The sequence below is a fragment of the Protobothrops mucrosquamatus genome, unplaced genomic scaffold, assembly GCF_001527695.2.
Source record: "Protobothrops mucrosquamatus isolate PMUCROS unplaced genomic scaffold, P.Mucros_1.0 scaffold89, whole genome shotgun sequence".
Classification (NCBI taxonomy): domain Eukaryota; kingdom Metazoa; phylum Chordata; class Lepidosauria; order Squamata; family Viperidae; genus Protobothrops; species Protobothrops mucrosquamatus.
In genome coordinates this window covers 240,329-267,573 of record NW_015386465.1, presented here as the reverse complement: position 1 = coordinate 267,573, position 27,245 = coordinate 240,329, and positions in this window count along the sequence as shown.

Genomic DNA, 27,245 nt, shown 5'->3' with positions numbered 1-27,245 from the left:
AAACTTCTTAACAGTGAGGACAATCAACCAGTGGAACAGCCTGCCTACAGAAATCGTAGGTGCTCCATCACTGGAGATTTTTAAGAAGAGACTGGACATTCACTTGTCTGAAATGGTATAGATTCTCCTGCTTGAGCAGGGGCTGGACTAGAAGATCTCCATGGTCCCTTCCAGCTCTATTCTATTCTAACAACAATAGGGCATGTAAGGTTTTAGAAATGGATAGAAATTGTCTTCTTCAAGAGATCATTGGTGCTCTCTGAACTTGGTCGTTTTCTTGCAGACATTCCATACTAGGTAACATCATCAGTGCTAGAAGAGAATTAGGTTTACTCTCAGCTTACATTATAGTGGTTTGCCTTATCAATGTTGGTGGGCATGATCTTGGTTAGGCTTGTTTACTTTTAGCTTGTTTGGCAGTTCCTTAATTGGGGCATTGTTTACTTCTGAATTGTTGGTCCGATGTTATAAATATTCTCCTTTATAGATTGCCTCCTTCACATCCATATAGTTTTTCTTATAATATTAACAGACATTAGAGGAAAGGGGGAATTCTGTCTCCCCCCCCCCCTTCTTGGTTAATGACCTTAGTTTTTTCAGAACTAAGGGGGTTGGGGAGCCCTGATCTAGACTGGTTGACTCATCCCAAGGAGAACAGGAGAACTCCGTTTCCTAGACTTGATGCTTTCTCCAATATCATGTGGGCCCTTTTAACCTTTCCTCAAAGGAAGACGTCTGTGCCTCTGGAATACATTTCTGCCTCTGGTTATTTGTTTTTGTCAACTTACCTGGGAGAAAAATGGAGGCTACTTTTGGCTGCCTGTCAGAAGGTATAGATGACTTAGGAAACAGATGTTTGCCTTGGCAAAGTCAAGCAGCACTTAAGCGAATGTTTCTATCTATCTGCCACGAAAAGTTCAGCCTCTGAATCTCTACGCAGACCTGTTCAGATGCCCTTTCTATCAGGGAGATGCCCCCTCCCCACGCCCCCACTCAACATTTTTCAGACTGCAAACTCTACGAATTCTACATTGTGGCTGCGCTATAGCAATACTAAACACCTAAGACCAAATAGTTTTCTGATGATGGACAGTGTTCATTTACCACAGGTTTCCTTCCCCCCCCTTTTTAAAAATAAATTTTGATTAGCCATATTTTCTCCCTGCAGATAAGATGTTGTTCTTCACCATCTCTGCACTTTGGAAGCTCAGATCATACAAAAAGACGACATGAGGTGCGGGATTGGGCTTGATAGCAGTGTATGTAGCTGGCCTACTCTAGGTTGCGATGTTGCTAGGAGACCATTTTGGTGGCCATTTGCAATTAAAATGGCTATTGCACCAAGCTAAAAAGATGTAATATAGCTTTTAGCCACTCTTAATGGTCAGGCTAGGAGAAGCTTCCACTTGTGTGAGGAGAAATATAGATAGAGATAGACAGATAGATGATAGATAGACAGACAAACAGACAGACAGACAGACAGACAGACAGACAGACGGACGGACGGACGGACGGACGGACGGACGGACGGACGGACGGACGGATGGACAGACGGACGGATGGACGGACGGACGGACGGACGGACAGATAGTTAGATAGATGAAAGAGAAAGGATAGTAGATAGACAGATAGAGAGAGATGGATGATTGATAGACAGTCAGAGAAAGATACTGTAGATAGATGAGAGATAGATATATAGATGAAAGAGAGAAAAAGGATAGATAGATAGATAGATAGATAGATAGATAGATAGATAGATAGATAGATAGATAGATAGATAGATAGATAAGAATGAAAGGGAATTCATGGGAATTTGGAGTTAGGTCTCTTGTGGGAGTGTAGCAATTCCAAACGGATGATGTCTTTGACCCCATCTTTGGGCTCAGCCTTGTCAACACCACCCAGAGACAGATGTCCCCAATAAGATTAGTTTGACATGCTAGCTTCTGGAATTTACTGATTTGTTTTCAAGATTATATATGGCTTAATGTTATGAGCTGCTTTAGTTCAGTTGTTCTTTTGTTTGCTATGTCTTCCTTTCCAATGATTCTGAAGACACAAACAACAGTTGCTGTCCTCTCTCGTCATCTGCACTTCACCAGTTCTTCAAGTTAATACATAAGGGGTTTTGGCAAGTCCTCTCTTATTCTCTCCAGTACTCAAGGATGTAGTTCATCTGTTTCTAGAAACTGGAATTCATTCAAAGTAAAGAACTATTCCCAACGCGAGTTTCTAACAGCATCAAACTTCATTTCCACTCCTTCATCCTACTTTTCATAATAGCCTGGTGGAGAAAAAGACACCAAAATAGTAAATCTGTCTTTTTCTTTGATAGCTATTGGCATTTTGCTGTCATCACCAGCCAGCTGGTGTAATGACTTTTTTTTCCCCATCTATCCTGAACATAACTAAAGAAGCCTTATTTTCTTTTTCGGATTATTCTTAGCCTCTTTCACTCAAGAGTGCGAAAGCTTTCAGTTTTCCGAGCAGGATCAGGAAGCAATGCAAAAAAATGCCAAAATTAGGTTTGATGTTAACAGCCATGTGTTCCGTTGTTCAGATTCAGCCTTAAACGCAGTTGCCAGTGTTAGCTGAAGAACCAGAGTCGCATGGGTGGAGTAAAGTTGCTGGCAGTGTGATCACACATAAGGCATGTTCTGAGGGGGGACAAAAGTTTGGAGAACAGGATTTGGCAGGGAAGTGTGAGGATGGAAACAGTGAAGGGCATATGTATGCACAACTGTTCTGACATGAAGAAAACCTTCGTAATATCACATTTAACCCAATCACTACTCTAATTTCAGCAAAACCTTCCTACTATTATGGATGGATGGATGGATGGATGGATGGATGGATGGATGGATGGATGGATGGATGGACTAACATTACATAACCAAATCTATTGTTACTTTTTGATTGTTGGTCTGATGCTATAAATATTCTCCTTTATAGACTGTCTCCTTCAACATCAAAGGTTATTAGGAGGTGGAGGGTAAAACATATGAATGTTTCATGTGGACTTGGTCGCTCAACAGTGAGAAACTGGTGAAGCAGGCACAGCAGCGCCTGCATTTTCTGCGCCGCATGAGAAAAGCACATCTTCCTTCCCCTGTCCTGACCACTTTCTACAAGGGGACAATCGAGAGCATGCTGTCATACAGCATCACAGTCTGGTTTGGAGGCATCACTGCTTCAGAAAGGAAGGCGGTGCAGAGAGTGGTGAGAATGGCCGAAAAGATCATTGGCAGTTCCCTCCCTCCCATCCAGGACATAGCACAGAAGCGTAAGATCATCTGGGACACTACACATCCTCTTCATGACCTGTTTTCCTTGTTACCTTCTGGGAGGAGGGGGCTTCGTGGTATCCACGAAAATAGGGATAATTTTTAATGATTTTTAATAATAGACACAGCTACAAATATTTGGTTTTAATTGGCTTTTATTGGGGAAATGTGCTATGTTGTTTTAATATGCTGTGAGCCGCCCTGAGTCCCGTGGGGAGAAGGGCGGCATATAAGTCAATGTATTAAATTAAATTAAATTAATCCACAGCAGAACATCCAGATTCAGCCATAGTTTCATCCCATACAGCATTAACCTTGTGAACTCTCAAGCTTCCTCCTTCCGTTATATATTCAAGATGGACAATATTTAATATTTATTTGTTACGTATATGTAGAGATGTGGGTCTATACATATGTTGTTCATAGTATGTTTAGGTGTGTGTCATGTATGTGTTTTACTTTGAGAGCGGGCAACTAAATTTCATTTTTGATGTGTGCCATTGTGCCCACAGTATAAAAATGACAATAAAAGTTATCTTATCTTATCTAAATACGATACAAGCCATCACTGTGCAGAAGCCATCTTCATATCTTGCCTTGAATACTTGACTCTTAAGCTGTAACTTTTCTGGGACACCTTGTATCACAGAGGGATCAAGCAACTTATTTGCCATTGGTAAGGAGGTCTTTACTCTCCTTGATATCAGTTTCTGTGCCCGATTACTGTCCATGCCCTTGGTTGGAGTATTTCTTCAATATAGAATGGTCTTCCATGGGTCTTTTACCATCACTTGTTAATCCTCTGGCCTGTTCTTCAACAGAGGACCTTCTAAGGCAGTGATGGTGAACCTTTTAGAGACCAAAACTGCCCCCGCTCCGCGTCCTGCCCTCCCTGCTCTGACCCCGCCCACCCCCTGCCCCGCCCACCCACAGGACTATGCACCACCTCCATGGCCCACCACAGCAGATCGCCCAGGCAGCCCTGCAGCACCATGGCAGCCACACCCTCTGTCCACATCTCACAGCATCATCTGCATGCTATGGGGCGCAAGGGCAGAGTCTTGTCCCTGCTGCCTGGCTATGTCCTTGGCTGCGCTGCTCCATGCAGGCCGCACCCGGAGGCGACTCTCCTCCAAGGGGGCTGCTGGTGAGGAGGGGGCTGCAGGGGAAGGAGGGGCTGGGGCAAAGGTGCGTGTGCCCACAGAGAGGGCTCTGAGTGCTGCCTCTGGCACTCATGCCATAGGTTCGCTACCACTGTTCTAAGGAATTGGGTTTGTCTAGTCTAGTGAAAAGAAGGACTAGAGATGACAGGATAGCAGTGTTCCAATAGTTGAGGGGCTGCCATAAAAAAGAGAGGATCAACCTATTTCCTATATCAACCAGAAGGCAGGACAAGAAACAATGGATGGAAACCAATCAAGGAGAAAAGCAATCTAGAAATAAGGAGAGGCTGGCTGAGGAATTCTGGGAGTTGAAGTCCGCAAGTCATAATAGGGCCAAGTTTGAAGACCCCTGTTCTAGTTACATGGACCGAATGAAAGAGAAGAATCATTACCGTATTTTTCCGTCTATAAGACACACCCTTGTATAAGATGCTCTGGCATGTGAGTTTCTCTGCGCCAAACAGCTGAGCCGGCAAATCCAGAGGTTCAGCCAGCCAATGATCTTGCCCCCTCCTCCCTCCCATTAGTGGCAAGCCCACAGGGGCTTGACACCTGCACCAGGCGGCATGCCAACCCACACAGGCATGCCCTGGGCTGTGGCGGTTACCATTATTTTTCCGTGTATAAGACGTACCTGATTTTTGAACAGGGTGTTTGCAGGAAAAAATAGCATCTTATGCACAGAAAAATACGGTATTCTCCTGAAAAGTTTAAGCCTTTGATGATATGGTCACCCTTCCCAATTTGTTATCCACGAGGGCAGTTAGCAAACTTTTTTTGTTTTCCAAATATGTGCATGAACCACCCGTGAAAGAGTTCGATGTGGACATTTTGGCAAGAACAGCTTCTGATAATGGTAGAACGTTCCCTATGAAGCTAGATGTCTCCTCCAGGACCACAGAATTGCAGCAAAATTTTCTTAAGGGCTGTTTTCTCTTTAATTAAACTCTTGCTTCCAGATTCAAAAATGTTTGATTGCTTCCCAATGATTGTGAGGTATGGGTGATCAACAACATATTTAATGCCCCCTTAATAGCAGGGTATTTCTAATACCATGGGCAGAATCTTAATCTTTGTATCATCATGATGATTTCTTTTCATTTCTTTAATGATAGCACTATTAAGCCTTTGTGCATTACAAAAAAACCAGAGGAAATTAGTAATTTAAGCTTTTCCTCTGTATCAAAAGAACACAAATGGGCAGTGGGGCAATTAGGAGATGCTTAATTGGCAGGAAATTGGCTTTTCATCAGCGATCCTATGGCCTCACCCTCCAGGAAGCAAATTAACCTATCAGGAAAATAGTTTTAATTCAAGGGAACTGGGAGCTATCGCTGAATAGAATGTACTTACATGTAATGAAATCTTTTGGCCACACAGGAGAAGGTTTTTGGATAACGTAGCAATATATCAAAAAATTAGTATGGAACAACTGTGTGAATTTGTCAAGCGAAATGCTGGGAAAAGCCATCTTTGCAGCGTTTAATACTCTGCCTAAAGAGAAACCTAGAATCAAAATATTTCTGATGCGAGCTTTCTTTCGCCCTCACTTAAATTATTCATGGACGTCCCAAATGTGTTTTTTAAAAGGCAACTGGACTGTCTTGGTTTTTCGCCTGAAAACATTTTGCTTCCCCATCCCAGAAGCTTTTTCAGAACTCCAGAACTTTTAGAAGTGAAATGTTTTCAAGGAGGAAAAAAAAACAACAACCCAAGAAAGTCCAGTTGTGTTTTGAAAAGCACTTTTGGATCAACTATGATCTGGATCATTGAGAATCTCCGTAGACATCTACTCATGGATACCACCCCCCCCCCCATCTCCCGAGGTCCTGGTGGTTAACTAAGTTGGGAAGCTCTTCTTCAACTCAGCTGCTATGTTTTAATTTGAATTTTCACTGAGACCACATGTTATCTGGGCTCAGATTTCGTCATAAATAAAACCCATGGCAGCCCATTGTTAGCCTGCATCTTCACTTTCTTTCAAGCTTGCTGCCAGCTGCCATGGAAATGGCATGTGTGTGCGTGTGTGTGTGAGGGAGAAGCAATGGGTACTTGGGAGGGGAAGTATACAGGAGGTGGAAATGAAATTTCTGAGAAGCAATGAGAGGCCTGGATTCAGAGGTTGCGTTGTTTAACATTTTCAAGGCCAACTATCCTGAGATCAGCATGCATGGAGGAGGAATGATGCACCTGGACCAGAGATGTTCCCAAAACATCTTCCTGGCTGACGATTGAATTCTGGTTGCCTGGCTGTTGTGTGTATGTGGGGGGGGGGGTGGACTCTGGGATTAGTTTCAATTTGTTTGTTTGTTTGTTTGGTTTTTTTTTTTTTTGCTTCAGATCTTGTCTGACTTTTGCTGCATTCAGTTCTTTCCTCTCCTTCTCCTGAAGGAGAAATGGAGAAAAAAATCTTAACAAAGGCAGAAAGCAGCCCCAGTATCCCTTCCTCAGGCAGAAACAAGAGGAGGCCAATCTTTAGAAATGGAGATTTTGTAATCCATTCCGAAAGACTGGCGACATACCATTCATAAGCAAAACGCCTTCGGTCACAGCTCCCACAGCAAGCTGGAGCTGATGGGATTAGAAAAACAAAGACTCCTAAAATCTACATTTCCCACCCAGCTCCAAGGACAGGACATGATCTCCAAGCTGTAATGGGAGCCAGGCAACAATCATTAGAATACCAAAAGGCCACACTCAAAGGTCAAAGTACATTTCACAAGAGGCATCTCAAACCCAAAGCCCCAAAGTGTGTATAAAAACCCACCTACTCTCCACTCCATTTTGTCAGCTGTCCCAGAACTGCATGCTGTTGTTGGTTCTGCTCTTCATTAAACCTTCTTTCCTAAGCAGCCAGCCTCCATTTTATTTCCAGCATCTTACTCCCAGCTTGGAACTGGACCTGATTTTTTCTTTCAACAGTACCTTTTCTCTGAATCTATGGAGTCAAGGTTTGTCTTTCCTAGGGATTGATCGGAGGCACTCTTGACACCCATCTTCTTTGGAAACAACGAGTCTGCATTGAGGCATTCAGCTATTAACAACGGAAATGCAAACATTTCCTCCTTATGAATAATTGTTCAAGATTAATATATTGGTGCAGCAGCAATGCAAAAGCCAGTGACCGCTCATGGTTATTTACCTAACAGAATACAACTGTGTGCTGTGTGTCTTGACTCAAAATAATTGGCTCATTAACCTTAAGCATATCATTAACCAATAGGATTATTAAGATCAAATACAAAAAGAGATAAGTATTCATGCTTTATTATTATTTTTTTCTCCTCTGCAAGCAGGTACGTGTGATATTTAATACTCAGCCTTCCCAGGAACTCAGCATGAGCTGCTCAGGATGAAGGGAAAGTACAGAGTATGTTTTGTAATGCAGGGCAAAAAACATTTTATATCATGTGTGGATTTGGAGAAACAGAACTTGTGAAGCTGGTCTATTTGCTAGTTTTTCTGTTGCTCTTGGATTAATTGTAGTTGGATTGGATTTTTTTCATATCTGAATCTCCTGATGTTTGGACGATGAAACTGAGACTATGAAAAGCAAAAGTCCTGCTAAAACAAAAAAGCTTCAAACACAGAGAGATGTACACACACACACACACACACACACACACACACACACACACACACAAAGAGTATACATCATGAGTTTCTGAATCATAAGAGTTTCCAAAGTGTTGAAAGAACAGCCTTCATCAGGGTTCAGTCCAAGCTAGGAATAAATAGCATGGTGACTGCTTTAAAAAGAAGGTTGTAGTTTATTGAAGAGGAGATCCAGACAGAAAGATGGCTGTGGAAGAAAAGAGAGAGAGCACATGTAGGGAGTGGGTTTTTATACCCTCTGGGTCTCTTGGGGTTGTTTCCTGTTCCTGTTTGAGGCTTTGTGTTTCCTGTGTCATGTACTTTGACCTGAGTCTGATGTGCCTTTTGGCATCTGTGGCTTAATCCTATTATGTCCTGTCTTAGAGTTTGGGTGGGGTATGTAGAATCTAAGGGTCTTTGTCTTCCTAAGCTTCTAGCTGGAGGGCTACAATCTTCCTGAATGGATTATTACATCTGCATTTCTACAGAGCTGGTTTCTGCTTGGGGGAGGGAGACTTGGGGCTATTAAGAAAACTGGGCATGCTTTTCTTCCTCTTTAAGATCCTTTGAGGAAATATATTTTCCTGCCCTTTTAATATTTCCTTCTCGGGGGGGGGGGGGGCTGACTTCCCACAAAAGCATTTCACAATTCAGTAACCCTTCATTTTGAAAGGATCTTTTTTCATTGCCAACAAAATGACATCAAACTAGATTTCATAAAATCTTCTCATGACGTGGAGTTCCATAGCTTGCATTATCCAAGAAAGAAGGCCCTCTTCTCTCTAGTTGACCTCATGGGATCTTTCAAGGTCTGGGGGAATCCAACATTGCTGTTTAGCTGCCTTTGTGTTGAATCACTTGTTGAAAAAGTGCAAGGATAGTCTGAAAAGTGTATTCTTTGTCTCCAATGAAAGAGTGCAGCAATGGGAAATTCTTGACTCCATTCTCACCAACATAAAATCACCAGGGCCATCTAGTGGCCAGAAAAAGTAGTTACACTTCCCCTGCAGCTTTTATAGCATTCAATTGTTCTCACCCACATAAAATCACCAGGGCCATCTAGTGGTCAGAAAAAGTAATTACACTTCCCCTGCAGCTTTTATACCATTCAATTGTTCTTGTATCCATTTCTTTTGTTAGCAGCTTTGCGCTCCAAAGTAGATAACCGCACTTTCATTATAAAAATAAAACAAATGACTCAAGCCATGGAATATTTATAGTGAAAGAACTATCTCTTCACACCCACTCACACCCACACATACAAACAGCCACAGAAGTGTATATAAAATCTTAGCATCCCTTACACACAACAAACTGTGAGTGATCACTAGTATAAAAAGCAATCCCTCCCACTAACAAAAGAAATTGATTATTAAAAGATCGAGCTCTAATTAAAACTATGGAGAAATTGTTTAGGTCTTTAAGTTTTCCTTATTATTATTATTTGTTTTACTTCAGTGCATATCAAACATCTGTCATTGCGAAAATCAAACCCTAGGGAACACTGGGCTTAATTGAATGTATTTGTTACATACACTCACAACTCTACATTACTGGTTAACTTCTAGGACTGTCTCCTGCTCACTACATTAGTGCTTTGGTGGGCACTAATCACTAATTCTATATTAGTATGAATTACTGTGAAGCATTGTAAAATCCGTACGTCCAGGCAGTTCAAATGGATATAAAGATTTATTGCAAACTTCGGCTCTCTACAAGAATCTGAACTACTAAAAGTCAAAGCAAATTGGTGGTAGAGAAAAGTCAATGGAATTCAAGTGGTTGTGAATGTATGTAATGAATACATTAAACTACGTCTAGTGTTCCCTAGTGTTTGATTTTTGCAATGGCAGATGTTTAATACACATTGTAGTAAAAAAAATAAGGAAAATTTAAAGATTCTACCTGCTCTTGTAGAGTCAGAGTTCAATGTTGACTCTTCAAAGAGTTTGCCTCCTTGCCTTTAATTGAAGGAGATAAGGATATTGCTTATGCTGCATGGAAGCATAATAACGTTATCTGGTGCCATCTGTTACCTTTTTTAAAAAAAAAAATATTTAGAGCAAGTGCCTTTTATTTAAAGCTGGAGGAGATGCACTTGATGGAGCACCCAGACATGGGTGGGGGGAGAAATGCTGTATAGAGTATAAAAGGCTAATTGCAGTGACAGTAATTAGCTGAGTTCCTGTACAGTGAGAAAGAGGTCAGAGAATTGTTATAGAGGCTGCATAAACAATTGGGAACATCACTTCAGGCCTTTGAAGTGTGAAGCCTCAACCTCCAGCTGAAATCTCTGAAGATGTAGCATGGTACATTTTTGGTGGTCCTTCTGTGGTCTTTTGGGCATGCAGAAGATCAGCCTATTGGCGGCAGCAGGACAAAACAAAATACTTTCAGGAAATTTTTATAAATAATAATAATAATAATAATAATAATAATAATAATGATAATAATAATAATAATAATAATAATAATAATAATAATAATAATAATAATAATAATAATAATAATAATAATAATAGTAAAGTTGGAAGGGACCTTGGAGGTCCTCTAGTCCAACCCCCTGCTCAGGCAGCAAACCCTATACCATTTCAGACAAATGGCTGTCCAGTCTCTTCTTAAAAACTTCCAGTGTTGGAGCATTCACCGCTTCTGGAGGCAGGTTGTTCCACTGATTGATTGTTCTAACTGTCAGGAAGTTTCTCCTTAGTTCTAGGTTGCTTCTCTCCTTGATTAGTTTCTATCCGTTGCTTCTTGTCCTGCCTTCAGGCGCCTTGGAAAATAGCTTGACTCCCTCTTCTTTGGGGCAGCCCCTTAGATATTGGAACACTGCTATCATGTCCCCCCTCGTCCTTCTCTTCATTAAACTAGACATCCCCAATTCCAGCAACCGTTCCTTATATGTTTTAGCCTCCAGTCCCCTGATCATCTTTGTTGCTCTTCTCTGCACTCTTTCTAGGGTCTCAACATCTTTTTTACATTGTGGTGACCAAAACTGGATGCAGTATTCCAAGTGTGGCTGGCTGAGGAATTCTGGGAGCTGAAGTCCACAAGTCTTAAAATTGTCAAGGTTGCAGACCTCTGAGGTAGACTGATGTTTTTGAACTGGAATCATACAGCCTTTATCAATTGCTTGTCATAATGTATGCTTAATTTCTGTGGACTTTATTCTCGCTGCAAGAAAATAACTTCTGAACAGTTTAGGATTGTAATATGCTTCTCTAAATCTTGGTGACTCCATTTTGTTTTCTATCAGTAGCAGGAAAACATAATATTAAGTGCCTTGGAAAAAGCCCTGATTATTGGCAAATTGTGACCGAGTAGCTCAACAGAGTTTGTTAAAGATGCTTTAGAAATACCTATGACTGAAACCATAATAGGAAAGGGTTTATTTTATTATAAAAGAGAGAGAGAAAAAACTGGATAAGACCACAAATTTCAGGAACCAAACTTTCTTTTTTAACAGCTGCAAATCTTACATTAGTGATGACAGAAATGCCGAGTCATTTTGCTATTGCAAAGCTTAACCATGGAACAATAACAACAACAAAAAAAAACCATGTAAGAAATTCTTACCTACAAAATTTAAGCTGACACAACTAAGCTATTAAGATAGTGTTGATACCTGAGCCATATGGTTGTGATTTCCAAATTAAAATGGAAAATGCTTTGTGTCTTCCACTCATTAGCACGACCATCACCTACAGTTTATCTTCTTAAATTGTTTCTTTATTTTATTGTAGAGATAGCAGATGGAAAAGGGCAATGCACAGACCGTGATAACACACGAACAAATAAACTATTTTCATTTTTGTATGACCAGAAATATATAGAAGCGGTCCCAATAACATATGGATATTTCTTTGAGGATTAATTGAAAACATGCGATATAAGCCTGCACTATAACTTGATATCCATCCTAAAAGCGAAAGGGATCAAAAGGAGAACAATAAAACACATTATCTTTCCCTGCAAGTAGAGAACTGTTGTTTATGTGTCACAAAAGGGAAATATTTATGTATTTTAGGACTCGTCCCTGTTATATTTTATTACTATTATTATGGATCATTGCACAGTCAGCCAGATGTTCAGACTGGATTTGGCATTTTGTCTACCTATTGAGTCCTTACCAAGGACCTGGGATAGGCAGATGTGGATGTTTGATGTTATTACAGATATCGTCGCAGGATGGAAGCGGTTCCTAGTAAGGCCGCCTTTTGCAATTGACTAATGGTGAATTTGTCAATGCCAATGGTGTTCAAGTGGTGCTCCAGTTGTTTTGGGATTGCACCCAAGGTGCCTATTACTATTGGTACTACCCTTGCTTGCCTTTGCCACAGTCTTTCTATTTCTATTTGTAGGTCTTTGCATTTTGTGATCTTCTCCAGTTCTTTCTCGTCTATTCTGCTGTCTCCAGGCACTGCCACGTCCACTATCCAGACTTTTTTGTCTTTCTTATCGACAATTGTTAAGTCCGGGGTGTTATGTTGCAGGTGCTTGCCTGTTTTAATAATAATAATAATAATAATAATAATAATAATAATAATAATAATAATAATAATAATAATAATAATAATAATAATAATAATAATAATAATAATATTTTACTAATTTTCCAATTTTACATTTGAATATTGAAAAAGCAACATGGTGACTGGGTTAATCAATAGTTTGATAACAAAATCTTTACTACAAATTTCAAATTGCAACATCAAATATTTCTTCTCTTTTTCCCTTAACATTTACTTACTCGTATTCAAGCTAGTACAGTTCTTATTATATCAATAAAAACATCATTATTACATTTATCAATAAATTTTTGCTTATACATATCTTAATTACATTCAATCTTCATAAACAATCCCTATCCTGTTATTAAGTTTTACCCAATTTTTAGTTTCTCATCAATATTCCAATTTAACCTTTGATATTTATAATTTTCAAGCCTTAAGTAACCAAGATTTGCCTTATCTCAATTCATAACAGAATCTAATATCCAAAATACACATTTTATCTATTTGAATATAATCATGTTCTATTTCCTAAAAGTTATCCATTTCCCACCATATTAGATCATCTACTTAATAATACAATATCCCCTTTGATAAAGCAAAACCATTATATATATTACCTGGGTTAATCAACAAATCGAACATATTCATAATAATTAATTTTATTTTTTTCCTTTTAGGTCTAGTTTTTAAGTATTAAAGAAATAAAGTCCTTATTTTCAAGTAATTTCCAAGTATTTTGAATCTAATGACCAGAATTCCCTTTCAATTTTACATTTAGGTATTTAAAAAGCAACGTGGTAACTAGGTTAATCAATAGTTCAATGTTTTGTTTTCATGAATGGAGCACAATATTGGCTCCTGTTTCACTTTTTTTTGTTGCAAATCCATGGTGAGACGGTCAGCCTTCACTGTCTCCACAGGTTCAAATTGTGGCTTCATATTGGTGGCTTGAAAACCGGTTAAAATGCAACTGGGATTCTAAACCAAAAAAACCCCCAAAATGTACATTAATGTATATGTTAGAGCAGTAGCGGTGAACCTATGGTACGCATGCCAGAGGCAGCACTCAGAGCCCTCTCTGTGGGCACACACACCATGCCCCGGAGATGGCAACCATCCCTCTTCAACCAGCTGCCCGCTAACTCGCCGAGGTCCCACATGGCCGGATGCATCCCAGCACCCATGTGCTTGCTGGCCTCTGTGTGCAGGGGCTGATGGTGTCAGGCAGCAGCCGCCCCGGCCCCTGCCTCACCTTGCCCTGTGACAATGGCATCCCCGCCCTGCCTCGCCTTGCCTCGCCTCACCCCACAGGACGAGCCTCCTGCCCATCGCCCCACCTGCCAGAGACCCCCTGGATCTTCCCCAACCCTGCTTGGCCCCCACAGGTGTCCCTCCCCACGAGCAACATCGAGGTGATCACGCCCACCTTGGCCACACCCACCCAATCTGCCATGACCACCACAGCCACGCCCACCCAGTGGGCCACGCCCACCTGGCACCCAGCGATAAATAAATGGGTTTTGGGTTCGCCATCGCTGTGTTAGAGGATGGAGACATTTCGCTCGGTGTAGAGTGCCTGTTGAAATGCAATTCAGATATTCAAGACAATAGACAGAGCTTCAGTCATGAGTGTTAACAATGCTGGTTTTGCCTTCACAATGTTTTCCAAGCAGACCTCGTTCAGCAGAGTCCTTTCGAATTTGCATGAATTGTGCACAGTGGTTCCTAGACACAAGTCTATAGGGAACGCTACTCCTTGGCTGCAAAGCCATTCGGTGCTTTTGACTCTCAAACAAGGAGAGAAAAAGGAACGGAAACATCCACCATTCAGAATCAAACTTAGGGGAGTGTGAAATTATCAAAAGGAGATTCAGATCGCTTGCTTGGTTTAGAAATGCGCATGGGGGGAAAAGTGTTCGACTCCAGAATTGCCATTTATATCGAGAGTTTATATAGGGTTGCATCCACATTGTAAACAACATTTAAAAGAGAATGGAAGGGAAGTGCAAAGTAAGAGGAAATAGGGAGAGGAAAGAGTACGATGGCAATTACTCAGTGGAAAGAAGGACAAAAGTCACAATTCTATTTTTTTTCCTTTTCACATTTTCCCCTTTTCTTATATTTCCTTAATTCTTTTATAGTTTTACATACACACACAAGGACACACACACGTATATAAACAAGAACAAGAACAACAAGAACAACAACAATGTGCTTGTATGTGTGTATGCACTTGCATGCCTGGACTTTTTCCATCTACCATCAAATTCGATCCTGAAATGTTTAAGGCTGAACCCTTACTTGATCCACTAAATATATTTAATTTCTTAAGTATTCAACTGACACCCATTTCTTTTGGTCTGTTCACTTCCCCAGTTTTGGCTGTCACAGTTTAGGATATTATTGTTACTAATGTTGTGATTTTTTTTTTCATTCAAAATGAAAGATAACGTTGGAAATGAGGCAATGAAGAGAGCATTTTCTCATGCTGGAGAGCAAAACAATATTTATTATTTTTAAAACCTGCCTTTCTTATTTTTATAAATAACTCAGGGCAGCAAACATACGTAATATTCCTTCCTCCTATTTTTCCCACCCCAACTGCAACAATTCTACGAAATGGGTTGGACTGAGAAAGAGGTCCAAAGTCATCCAGCTGATTTTGTATGCCTAAGGCAGTACTATAACTCACAATCTCCTAGTTTCTAGGACACCACCTTAACCGCTACGCCAAACTGGCTCTCCGATTATTGTTATATAGTTATTGTTCCTGTTGAATCATTCAATAAAATACAAAAAAAGCCAATTAAAAACAATCGAGTCAGTTTGGTCTAGTGGTTAAGATACCAGGTTAGAAACTGGGAGACAGTGAGTTATAGTCCCTCCTCTGCCATGGAAGCCAGCTGGGTGACTCTGGGCCAGTCCCTTTTTCTCAGCCTCTCCAACCTCACAGGTTTGTTGTTCTGGGGGAAAAAGGAGGAGGAAAGTGTGTTGATATGTTCACTGCCTTCAGTTACAGTAGTGGCCAAAATTGTGGAAACCTTTTGGGAAAAGTGTACAGTAGAAATGCCACCTTTGGTTAAGTTTCCACCCATTTTTCTTCTAATTTCTTTATACCTGTAGACTTGTTCACTTAATAATACTATTTTACATCGCTTTCTGGGCGACCAGTCAACTCTTTGCACCATTCCTTTAATTTTATTAAATTTTACAAGTTCACTAAATAAAAGAACACAAAACAACCCAACCAACTTGATAGCGATCACACAACACACTGACAAATGTCCTCCTCTCAGCTTCAACACATGACATCAGTCACTGAATCCTACTGTGATCTGGTTGGCTCATTGCCGAAACAAGATGACATCCGATTGGCTCTCTAAACACTCATGCTTATTGGCTACAATCGGATGAAGGAAAGCTATCTGATATCAACCTAAGCAAGTTGTGTATGTATATATATATATATATGTAGGTCTTTAGTTATTCGGGTTTTCTCCCGCGTAGAATTACATTTTGTAGAATTCTACGCAGGAGAAAACCCGAATAACTAAAGACCTACATACAAACACCCGCGAAAACCTCAGAAAACATATATATATATATAGTACTACTGCAAAAAAAGTGGTGTTATTAGCCATCAAACCTCAAAAATACACTTTTCCCAAAAGGTTTCCACAATTTTGGCCACTACTGTATTTATAAAAATAATAAAGGTAGGATAAGAATAAATGAAAATTAAGGAACATAAAAACATTACATCTTCCTTCCATATCCAAATTTCCACCCCTGTATCTGTTGCTGCAGACCTTCCTTTATATAACTGAAAATGTTATGTTTTTTTTTTTTAATTTATTATTTAAGAAGACTCTTAATCCAATCCAAAATCATGGAGGAGAGACTTGTCAATGGCTGCTAATCACAGTGGCTATAATTTACCTCCAGCAAATCTCTGGATACCAATTGCCGAAGAACTGTGTTACTTTCATATCCTAGTTGTAATCTTTCTTTAGCCTAAATAGGCCTTTGGCATAATCGAGTCTGATTCTCATGAAAATCTCCTAGGAATACGCTTACTATTTCAAGAGTTTGCACTTGTGAAAAATTGATGACAAACTCTGGGTCCCGGAAAAAGACTTTAACGGGAGAAGAAATATCATCTGAGAAAGGAAAAACAAATGAAATCTGCATTGCACAGATAAACTAAGTAATTGGAATTCCTGGACCATTAGCCCTTTGGCTATGTCCAGCTCTTAAGAGAGATTTAATAGCCTTCACTCTCATTCTTTTTTTTTTTCTGTTGAGTTATTCCTAGGCACTCCATTGATTTTTTTGCTTGGATCCCCACTGCAGAGATGCTTGAAGGACTGCAACTTAAATCTCTTTGTCTTTGACCGATATTTTTCAGGCTGCAGTTCTAAGCCACTTAAATGGAAGTAAGTTCCATTGAAATCCCAGTGTCTTAATTCCAAATAAATGTTGTCGGGAGCAGGGTGAAAGTCACCTTCAACAACATGAACAAAATAACTCTGTGTAGTCAACAGACAGTGAAACACCCCTCTTCCCCCACATCCCCCCACCCCATTTGCTGGTAAATACAAGATGCTACGGATACTTTAGTTCTCAGTGATTTTTGCATGACTTGCAAGCAAAAATCTCACAACTTGTTTCTCCATATGGTGAAACCCTGGGACATATCACAGATGCTTCAGTGTACCCTTTGGTATGGCTTATGCTATGAGTTTGCATCTGTTTCTTACTTGAAAGTGGCAGGAAACCAGTTTGGCAATTGTGGCTAAAGGGAGCTTTAAGGGATACAGAAAAAGGGGGCACAAGAAATTCAGCTGCTTCTTTCAGCTCTTTCCGCTGTCTGATCTGATACTACTGGAGACCAAGACAGCAGATAGATGATAGATGGATGGATGGATGGATGGATGGATGGATGGATGGATGGATGGATGGATGGGTAGGTAGGTAGACAGACAGACAGACAGACAGACAGACAGACAGACAGACAGACAGATATGATAGGTAGGTAGATATAGATAGATAGATAGATAGATAGATAGATAGATAGATAGATAGATAGATAGATAGATAGATAGATAGATAGATAGATAGATAGACAGACAGACAGACAGACAGACAGACAGACAGACAGATATGGTAGGTAGGTAGGTAGACAGACAGACAGACAGACAGACAGACAGACAGACAGACAGACAGACAGATATGATAGGTAGGTAGGTAGGTAGGTAGGTAGGTAGGTAGGTAGGTAGGTAGGTAGGTAGGTAGGTAGATAGATAGATAGATAGATAGATAGATAATGCCAAATTTCCAAGTCAATTTCTATTATTCGTTTGAAAATGTCATTATGCAAATCATTCCCATTTGTATCAGGTATTTTCCCAAAATGTTATCACATGACTTAGAAGTGCCAATTATGTCTTCCTTGGACCCATCTGTGCAACTGACCTCAGTGGCTGTGATGAGGCACTCTCTGATTTAACTGACAATCAGAAATCACAGACAGGCACCATCTTTCCTCTGTTGGTCCGTTAAGTCAAGTTTTCTCTGTATGTTTTCTTCGTCAGTGAGCCTAGAACAAAAACTCACATCACAGGTATTGCATTTCGAGAATCAAAGAGTTATTTTCCACAATCACAGATTACAGGATGATTTGTATTCCTCATAAATTGTTTATTATTCTTGGTTCGTGCCAGAATTGCACCAGAAACTAACCAATAGACTGGGATGCTGAACAAAACAAAACACAAAAGGTAACTCTGACTATGCTTTTGTATGTTGTTCATATGTAACAACAATTTGTTTTTAACTGACCTGGTAAAAGACTATATCTGTAGTTGCCACCAGCTGGATAACTTGCCTCCCATGAAATCCATCTGGGAAGGCCACTGAATGCAATGAACAATCATCCAGAGATGCTGTTTATATTCTGCTGTGTGCCAAGAAAATTATAATTACTATAATTCTAAATTATTGTTATTGTATCAATTTCTCAGCCCAGACTGTCTGTCTAGGTTGTTGTGGTGAGCTAAAAATGACAGAAGGAGTGATTTGCTTTGAGATCCTAGAGGAAAGACAGGACGGGAAAGCTAACAAATAAATAAATAAATAAAATATATCTATCACTTTTTTGTTTTCCTCAGATTCTTATTAGGTCATTAGAATAGCTTTATTTCTGGATTATAATTTTGACAAACTGAACTTTTCTTTTTTCCCTCAGAAGTAATACACATATTTTCAGGTGAGTGAGTTTTACATGCTGCCTAAGGAAAGATTTGGTGCGGGACCAAAGATATTCAGAAGCTGGCATTATTTCTGTTTTCTGGGTATTCTGTTTCATACCTAGCTGTGTGGTTGCTCCCAATTTCCCCTTAATTTCTTCTGACAAAACAGGAAAATTCCTTTATGATTTCTGACATCTACCTTCCAGGTACGCTCCCGTTTCGTATTTTCTATTCCATACCTCCAACCTGTTAATATTATTCAGGTTAAAATTTGACATACAAATTTTCCAATCCAAGAAAAGATGCAGCTGCATTAAAGAGTTGCAGGCAAGGTGCCAACATCCAGCTCAAGAATCCAAATAAAACTACAGGTTCATTCCATTTCCAAAACAACTTAATGTTTATTGAACACACTGCATGATTATGTCGAAGCAAAACTAACACTGAGGTTCCATCACCAATTCATAGACTTAATTGTCCCAGCCAAACCCCCAACATTTTACGTAGCCAATATCAACAAGTTCACTTTGTTATGGGAACCGTCTGCTTCAAATCCACACCTGTTTTGGTGTCCTTGACAAGGCTTCGGGCTTTCACAGTCTTCAGCTGAATTGCAGAAGTTTTGTTTCTCCATATAACCCACTTGAAAATAACATCTCCCACCCCCTTAATCTAAAGGCAAGTTGAAACGCAGAGGCACGTAGCTGCCAAAATTTCATCCTTGACACAAGGATTAAGTCTGTGGTGGAAAACACTTTTTTTTAAAATCAGAACTGAACTGAAGCACAACACAGTCTGTTTTAGAAAGAGAGAGAGAGAGAAATAGAGAGACAAAGAAAAGGGGATAGAATTCATCCTTGAATGTATTTTTGGTCTTATATTTAGTTTTTTGGCAGAAGCCCACAGTCAAGCATTTTCTGAAATCAATAAAATCATTTTGAGTTTTTCTATCCTTGCCTGCTCTAATTTCTGTACTCCCAGAAATGTTTTTTTTTTAAAGCAATGTGTGAATGTCCATCATGGGAACTGGATGAGAGGAGATACAAACCTATAATGGAGAACAAAACCACCTAGAGTGACATCCCGGACGATGAATATTAATATAGTCTATCACTGTATTATTTTTCTTTCATGAAAAGGATGTGCATAGGCTGGAAGGATTATAAGGAGAGGTTAGCCTAGTAGACAGTATGTAGATACTTACTGGGTGACAGGTTTCTATGCTTAGCTTTTGGCCAAAAAGTTGATCGCTCTTTGTTTGACGGTTCTCCGACTTGTCAATATGTCCGTGCTGTTTATTTTCTGAAATAGTCAGAAACGGTTTGAATCAATCTTGCTGAAGAAGACACCGAATTCAGAAGATCTGATGGAAAGAACAGTTGGTCCTCTGGCATCACATCTTGTTTTCCTTCCACTCCTTCCAAAGCACATTTTGATCTTTGCATTTATCTTAACAGTTGACTTTCTCTTGCTTTTATAATATTCCCTCCCTTCCATTATTCTTTATGCTTCTCTCAGCCCCTCTATTTGTATGCTAAAGAAATACAGTTACTACTGTAAGAAGTTTAAGAGAACAGAAAATGGACTCAAATTGTTTTGTACAAATATATATATATGCATGGATCTATATTAAATATGCATTTGCATGCACACGGATAAATCTCTGTTTTCTAAAGACATGCATTTCTAAATTTGTTTTCTTCCAGAGCTCCATTTTAAATATAATGTGAGAGAGTTTTTTGAACTGTGTTGGTACATTTGTAAAGTGTCGAGGCTGTGGGGAGCTAAATTCTGATCTGCACGAGAGATAATAGATCAGGAGAGTCCACGTGAGAATGTGGACATCTGTCTTTCTAACCTAATTGGTGCCTAGCCATCCAGAAGAGGCTATTGATAGAAATAATGTATAAATTAAAGACACCCTTAAAGCTTGATGCCTGTGAAATTACACGGAGACATTTGCGCAGTTTTCTTGGCAACAATACAGCAATATTTCTTTCTTTTTTTTTTCCCCTGGGAGTTTAATTTTGACTTTCTCGGCTTAGTCAACAGCTCTAAATTTCCCTGGCAAACTCACATCCCTGCAGATAATCCTCCACTTACAACAGTCTATTTAGTGTCCACTCAAAGTTACGGCGGCACTGAAAAAAACCATCATTTAAGACCGTTTTTCACGCTTATGCCCTTTCCAGCATCCCCACGGTCAAGTGAACAAAATGCGGACACTTGACAACTGACTCACATTTACGACGGTTGCAGTGTCCCTGGGTCATGGGATCAAGTTTTGTGATCTTCTGACAAGCAAGATCGATGGGGAAGACAGAGTTCACTTAACAAGCACTTTACAAGCTTAACAATTGTGGTGATTCCCTTACCAATCTTTTCAAGGAAGGTCATAAAATTCACTGAATGGCTATTCTGCTTAGCAACAGAGGTTTTGAGCACGATTGTGATCGTAAATTGAGGATTACCTACGTACTAATCCATCCCATACCTGGTATCATTTTCCAAGGCCAGCCAGGATCAGCCAGGTGAGACAATAATGCCACACTATTATTGTTTGCAGTACAATATCCATAATTATCCTTGTAATGACTTCCACAGGGCATCATTAGAATTAGTCCCACTCTATTATTTACCGAATAAAGCACCAGAGTAATGTCACAATCTACGGTAATTCTTAGCTAATGTGATAAGTCACAGAAGACTGACAATTAGAAATAGAAAATAGATACTAGCTTCCTTCATTGTTAGACAATCCATAACTGTAAAATAGCCTGAGAGAAAACATTTTATTTAAATTCCAATTTATTATTAAATTGGAATTAAAAAAAAAAATTAGCGATTTTCACTGGATGAATTTCACAATGTCCTCTTTGTTAAGAACCAACCATCCTTCCTTCCTTCCTTCCTTCCTTCCTTCCTTCCTTCCTTCCTTCCTTCCATCTCCCTCCTGCCTTCCCTCCATCCCTCCCTCTCTTCCTCCCTCCCTCCCTTCCTTCCTTTTCATCTCCTTCCCTCCCTCTTTCCTCCTTCCTTCTTTCCATCTCCCTCCCTCCTTCCCTCCCTCCCTTCCTTTCCTCCTTCCTTCTTTCCATCTCCCTTCCCTCCTTCCTTCCTTCTTTCCATCTCCCTCCCTCCTTCCTTCCCTATCTCCCTTTCTTCCCTCCTTCCTTCCTTCTTTCCATCTCCCTTCCCTTCCCTTCCTTCCTTCCTTCCTTCCTTCCTTCCTTCCTTCCTTTCCCTCCTTCCTTCCTTCTTTCCATCTCTCTCCCTCCCTCCCTCCCTCCCTCCCTCCTTCCTTTCCTTCCTTCCTTCCTTCCTTCCTTCCTTCCTTCCTTCCTTCCTTCCTTCCTTCCTTCCTTCCTTCCTTCCTTCCTTCCTTCCTTCCTTGTTGGCTGTAGCAAACATTGCTGCTTCCGAGTTGGTGAAAGTGAAATGAACTTTCCTGGCAATATCAAATAATATCTTTGGAACCAATTATAGCCCTCTTTTCCACCTCACTCCAGGGGAGTGTTGTTAGAAAATTTTAAATTGGTAAAAATCACTTACAAGTATTGAAAGGATAAGCAGTGGGTACTTGGGAGAGATATAAACGTTAAAAAAAAATCACACATTTTATTTTCCCAACCTACCATTTGGTTTTTCTAAAATAAATCATTTGTCCCTGTGTGACTCGTCTTCAGGGTCATCTAAGTGTCAAACACGGCCAAGAGAACATGAAGCACAAGTGGGCATCAGCCTTATCTATTTCCTTTGATTATCAACGAGAAAAAAGTTAGTGTGATTAAAGATGAGTGAGCAGCGACATTGTCTAATTGTAATTGTCCTTTTGTTTTATTTGTTCCTTTCTGTGTTATCCCACCTGATTATTTTTATCAATAACTCAAGGTGGTAAACAAATCCAACACACCTTCCTTCTCTGTATCCCCCACCACAATAACCCCATGAGGTGGGTTGGGCTGAGAAAGATTGACTGGCCCAAGGATTCCCAGTTGGCTTTCATGAGTAAGGTGGGTCTAGAATTCACCATCTCCCACTTTATCACCCAGTGCCTTAACCAGTAGACAAATCTGCCTCTCAACAATCTTTCTCCACAGCTGCTAGTTTTCATTTCAGAGTAATAAGTTGTGAAATGGTTAGGGGAAAAAAATGGAAGTTTCATATATGCAGAAGGAGGCAGATCGTTGGGTTGCCTAAAGCAGGTAAGGAATGAGGTCTGCCTTGATAGTGTTATGTTAGAAGAAATAGCTTAGAAAAGGTGCGAAATTTTATCTTGACCTATCTCCTCTACCCGCTTATCTTCCTATGCTTTCAAGGAATGTTCCTCCTTAGGACTGAGACGTGGAAACAGAGGATCATAGGATGCACAAAGCTGCCGTAGACAATATGACAGATTGCGATGAGGCCAGGAGAGGAATGAAAGGGAGACTGGATAGAAATGATCAGGGTTAGGAGGTTAACAGGCAACTCAGCTCAGGTGGTAAGAAACTTGAGAAGAACGATTTCACACTGTTCTCAGGGATTTTACCTTATTACCTGCACCGCAAATGAAGCTTAGAAGATTCCTTTTGCGGTTTCAGGGATTCTGCTTTCACCCAACTTGCAGTGAAGAGATCTTACCGAAATGTTAATCCGTTCAACATCTTCATCAGCGATTTGATGGGGAACTCATCAAATTTGCAGATGACACCAAGCTGGCAGGAATAGCCAACCCTCCAGAAGACAGGCTTAAGATACAGGAGGATCTGGACAGACTTGAACACTGGGCGCTATCTAACAAAATGAAATTCAATGGTGAAAAAATAAGGTTCTACATTTAGGGAAGAAAAACCAAATGCACAGGTATAGTATAGGGGGTACCTTGCTCAATAGTAGTAACTGTGAGAGGGACCTCGGAGTCCTAGTGGACAGTCATTTAAATATGAGCCAGCCGTGTGCTGCAGCTGCCAAAAAGGCCAACACAGTGCTGGGCTGCATTAATAGAGGGATAGAATCAAGATCACGTGAAGTATTAATACCACTTTACAATGCCTTGGTAATGCCACACTTGGAATACGACATCAGTTTTGGTCACCACAATGTAAAAAAGATGTTGAGACTCTAGAAAGAGTACAGATAAGAGCAACAAAGATGATCAGGGGACTGGAGGCTAAAACATATAAGGAACAGTTGCTGGAATTGGGTATGTCTAGTTTAATGAAGAGAAGGATGAGGGGGGAACATGATAGCAGTGTTCCAATATCTCAGGGGCTGCCACAAAGAAGAGGGAGTCAAGCTATTCTCCAAAGCACCTGAAGGCAGGACAAGAAGCAATGGATGGAAACTCATCAAGGAGAGAAGCAACCTAGAACTAAGGAGAAACTTCCTGACAGTGAGAACAATTAACCAGTGGAACAACCTGCCTCCAGAAGTGGTGAATGCTCCAACCCTGGAAGTTTTTAAGAAGAGACCGGGCAGCCATTTGTCTGAAATGGTATAGGGTTTCCTGCCTGAGCAGGGGGTTGGACTAGATGACCTCCAAGGTCCCTTCCAACTTTATTATTAGTTCTCACTTTCTCTATCTTGATCAATTGCACGAGGCTTGACAAGCAGGAAAGGAAAACTGAATAACCCATCTTGTGTAGCTGATGCTTTTTCTGCTAAGCAAAGCAGTAACACAAGCCAAGAAGATGCCCTTTAAAAGCATGTGGTGGATAGGGTTGGCTTTCAACTAAAGCGAGCACTTTTTGTAAATATCACCACACGGGTAATTCTTGGCGCTTTTCAGGATTCGTGCCACCCGTATGTGTGTGGATATGCGACATAGTGGTTTTTACTTTAGTGTTTGAGCCAAGTGATCCAATTATTGGCTTGAAACTGTTGTTTAGCGTGAAATTATCGGCTTGCAATAGAAAAAAGGGGGGAAACGCTCCTCATGTGTGGATCTGTGTGAACATTTACACAAGATTCTGGAGTTTGTGAGAAATGATAACAGCCCTTCTTTGTTGTTTTTCCTTCCCCGGTTTAACTTTTTGACTCAACTTTGATGATGTTATAGATCAGGGGTCTTCAAACCTGGCCCTTTTATGACTTGTGGACTTCAACTCCCAGAATTCCTCAGCCAGACACGCTGGCTGAGGAATTATGGGAGTTGAAGTCCACAAGTCATAAAAGGGCCAGGTTTGAAGACCCCTGTCTTAAATCTAACAAACAAAATGGAGGCTGGCTGAGGAATTCTGGAAGTTGAAATCCACAAATCATAAAAGGGCCAAGTTGGAAGACCTCTGTCTTAAATCTAACAAACAAAATGGAGGCTGGCTGAAGAATTCTGGGAGTTGAAGTCCACAAGTCATAAAAGGGCCAAGTCTGAAGACCCCTTTTATAGATGATGTTATAGGAATAGGAATATTCTTTGTTGGCCAAGCGTGATTGGACACATAAGGCATTTGTCTCCGGTGCGTAAGCTCTCAGTGTACCTACAATCTACAAATTGATGTCATAGATCATAAACCATAAGATACAATCATAAATCATAAGATACGGACAACAAGGGAGAAATCATAAGATACTAATAGGAGAAGGTAGTAGGAAAGATGAGAAGATGAGAAGTATAAGAGATGATGGCATTTGTGGGTAATGACATTGAATTCCACACCAAATCCTTCGTTTTTTCTTTGACAAAGATACCTTTAATGTCTTGGATGGATGGATATGGATATAAAGAATTCCAGCAAAGAGGCCTGTTGTCATTCTTAAAATTTACAGAGTTTTTTTTTGGGGGGGGGAGAGAAAGGAGTAGGAGACAGCCCCACCATGCTATCATGCTTCTGTTTATGATGACACCTAATTTATTTTGTATTCATTTATTTCATACCTCCTCCTATACTGAATATTCAAAGCAGTTTACAACTTTTCTTAATACACTGCACAAAAAGGTAAACAAAGCATAACAAGTAAATTAAACATCTTCCTAAATATAATTAGAATTATCAGTTAAAAGCCGGGCAAACGTGTTACAGAATTTCTCAACTATGAGAGCAAGGAGGGTCACATACAACTCCTGGGATGTTGCCTCCCCCCCACACACACACATACACTTGGGAGCAAAGCACAAGATCTTCTCCTGAGTATGAAAAAACAGGCAACAGAAAAAGTGTAATGGAAGCACTTTTAGAAAACCTTTTCCTGCTGGAAATTATTTAATAATAAAACTATTACAAATGGAATTACATCTTTTGGCAATAGATTCATGACCCAGAATCTGTGGTGCTGGGTTCCTTCCTTCCTGCCTTCCTGCCTTCCTTCCTTCCTTCCTTCCTTCCTTCCTTCCTTCCTTCCTTCTTTCTTTCTTTTCTTTCTTCTTTCCTTCCTTTCCCCTCTCCCTCCTCCTCCCTCCTTCCTTCCTTCCTTCTTTCCCTCCTTCCTTCCTTCCTTCCTTTCTTCCTTCCCCCTCTCCCTCCACCTCCCTTCTTTCCTTCTTTCTTTCTTTCTTTCTTTCCTTCCTTCCTTCTTTCCCTCCTTCCTTTCTTCTTTTCTTCCTTCTTTCCTTCCTTCCCCCTCTCCCTCCTCCTCCTGTCCTTCCTTCCTTCCTTCCTTCCTTTTCCCTCTCCTTCCTCCTCCCTCCCTCCCTCCCTCCTTCCTTCCTTCCTTCCTTCCTTCCTTCCCCCTCTCCCTCCTCCTCCCTCCCTCCCTCCTTCTTTCCTTCCTTCTTTCCTTCCTTCCTTCCCTCTCTTTCTTTCTTCCTTCCTTCTATCCTCCCTCCCTCTCTCCTTTCTTTCTTTCTTTCTTTCTTTCTTTCTCTCCCCACTTCATAATAGATGTGCTCAGAGAGATAGCGTTCTGCCTGAGGCTTTCAGTGATGCAAAGTGTCCATGCAGGCATACATAAGTGGCAATCACATGCCCTTGCTTTAATGTCACTGCTTGCCTCTTACAGAAGGCATGTAGCAAAGCACCCTTTTGAGGTAAGAGATGAGAACTGTTACCAAGCCTGCAGACAAAGAGGAAACAAGACATGGTAGCTAATATCCTGGAAAACAAAACGCTGCATAGAAAAATAATGGAATAAAAATTAACGGAGTTGTTCTACGGGGAAAGGGGAAAAAAAAACACTGACACATACTAATACGTGTTAAAAAAAATGCCAGTTGTTAAAAAAAATATAATCTGGAAATTGTTGATGATGGTGAACTGAATATGAATCAGAAGACACGGATGACAACGTAGAGGTAATTTTAGGCTGCATCACCATTTTATAGCTTCCAAATAATAGGAAGCAACGATCACTCTGTTGTGCATGGATCAGATTCCTGATATGTCCTGTTCTGCACACAATCCATCCATCCATCCATCCATCCATCCATCCATCCATCCATCCATCCATCCATCCATCCATCCATCCATCCATCCATCCATCCATCCATCCATCCATCCATCCATCCATCCATCCATCCATCCA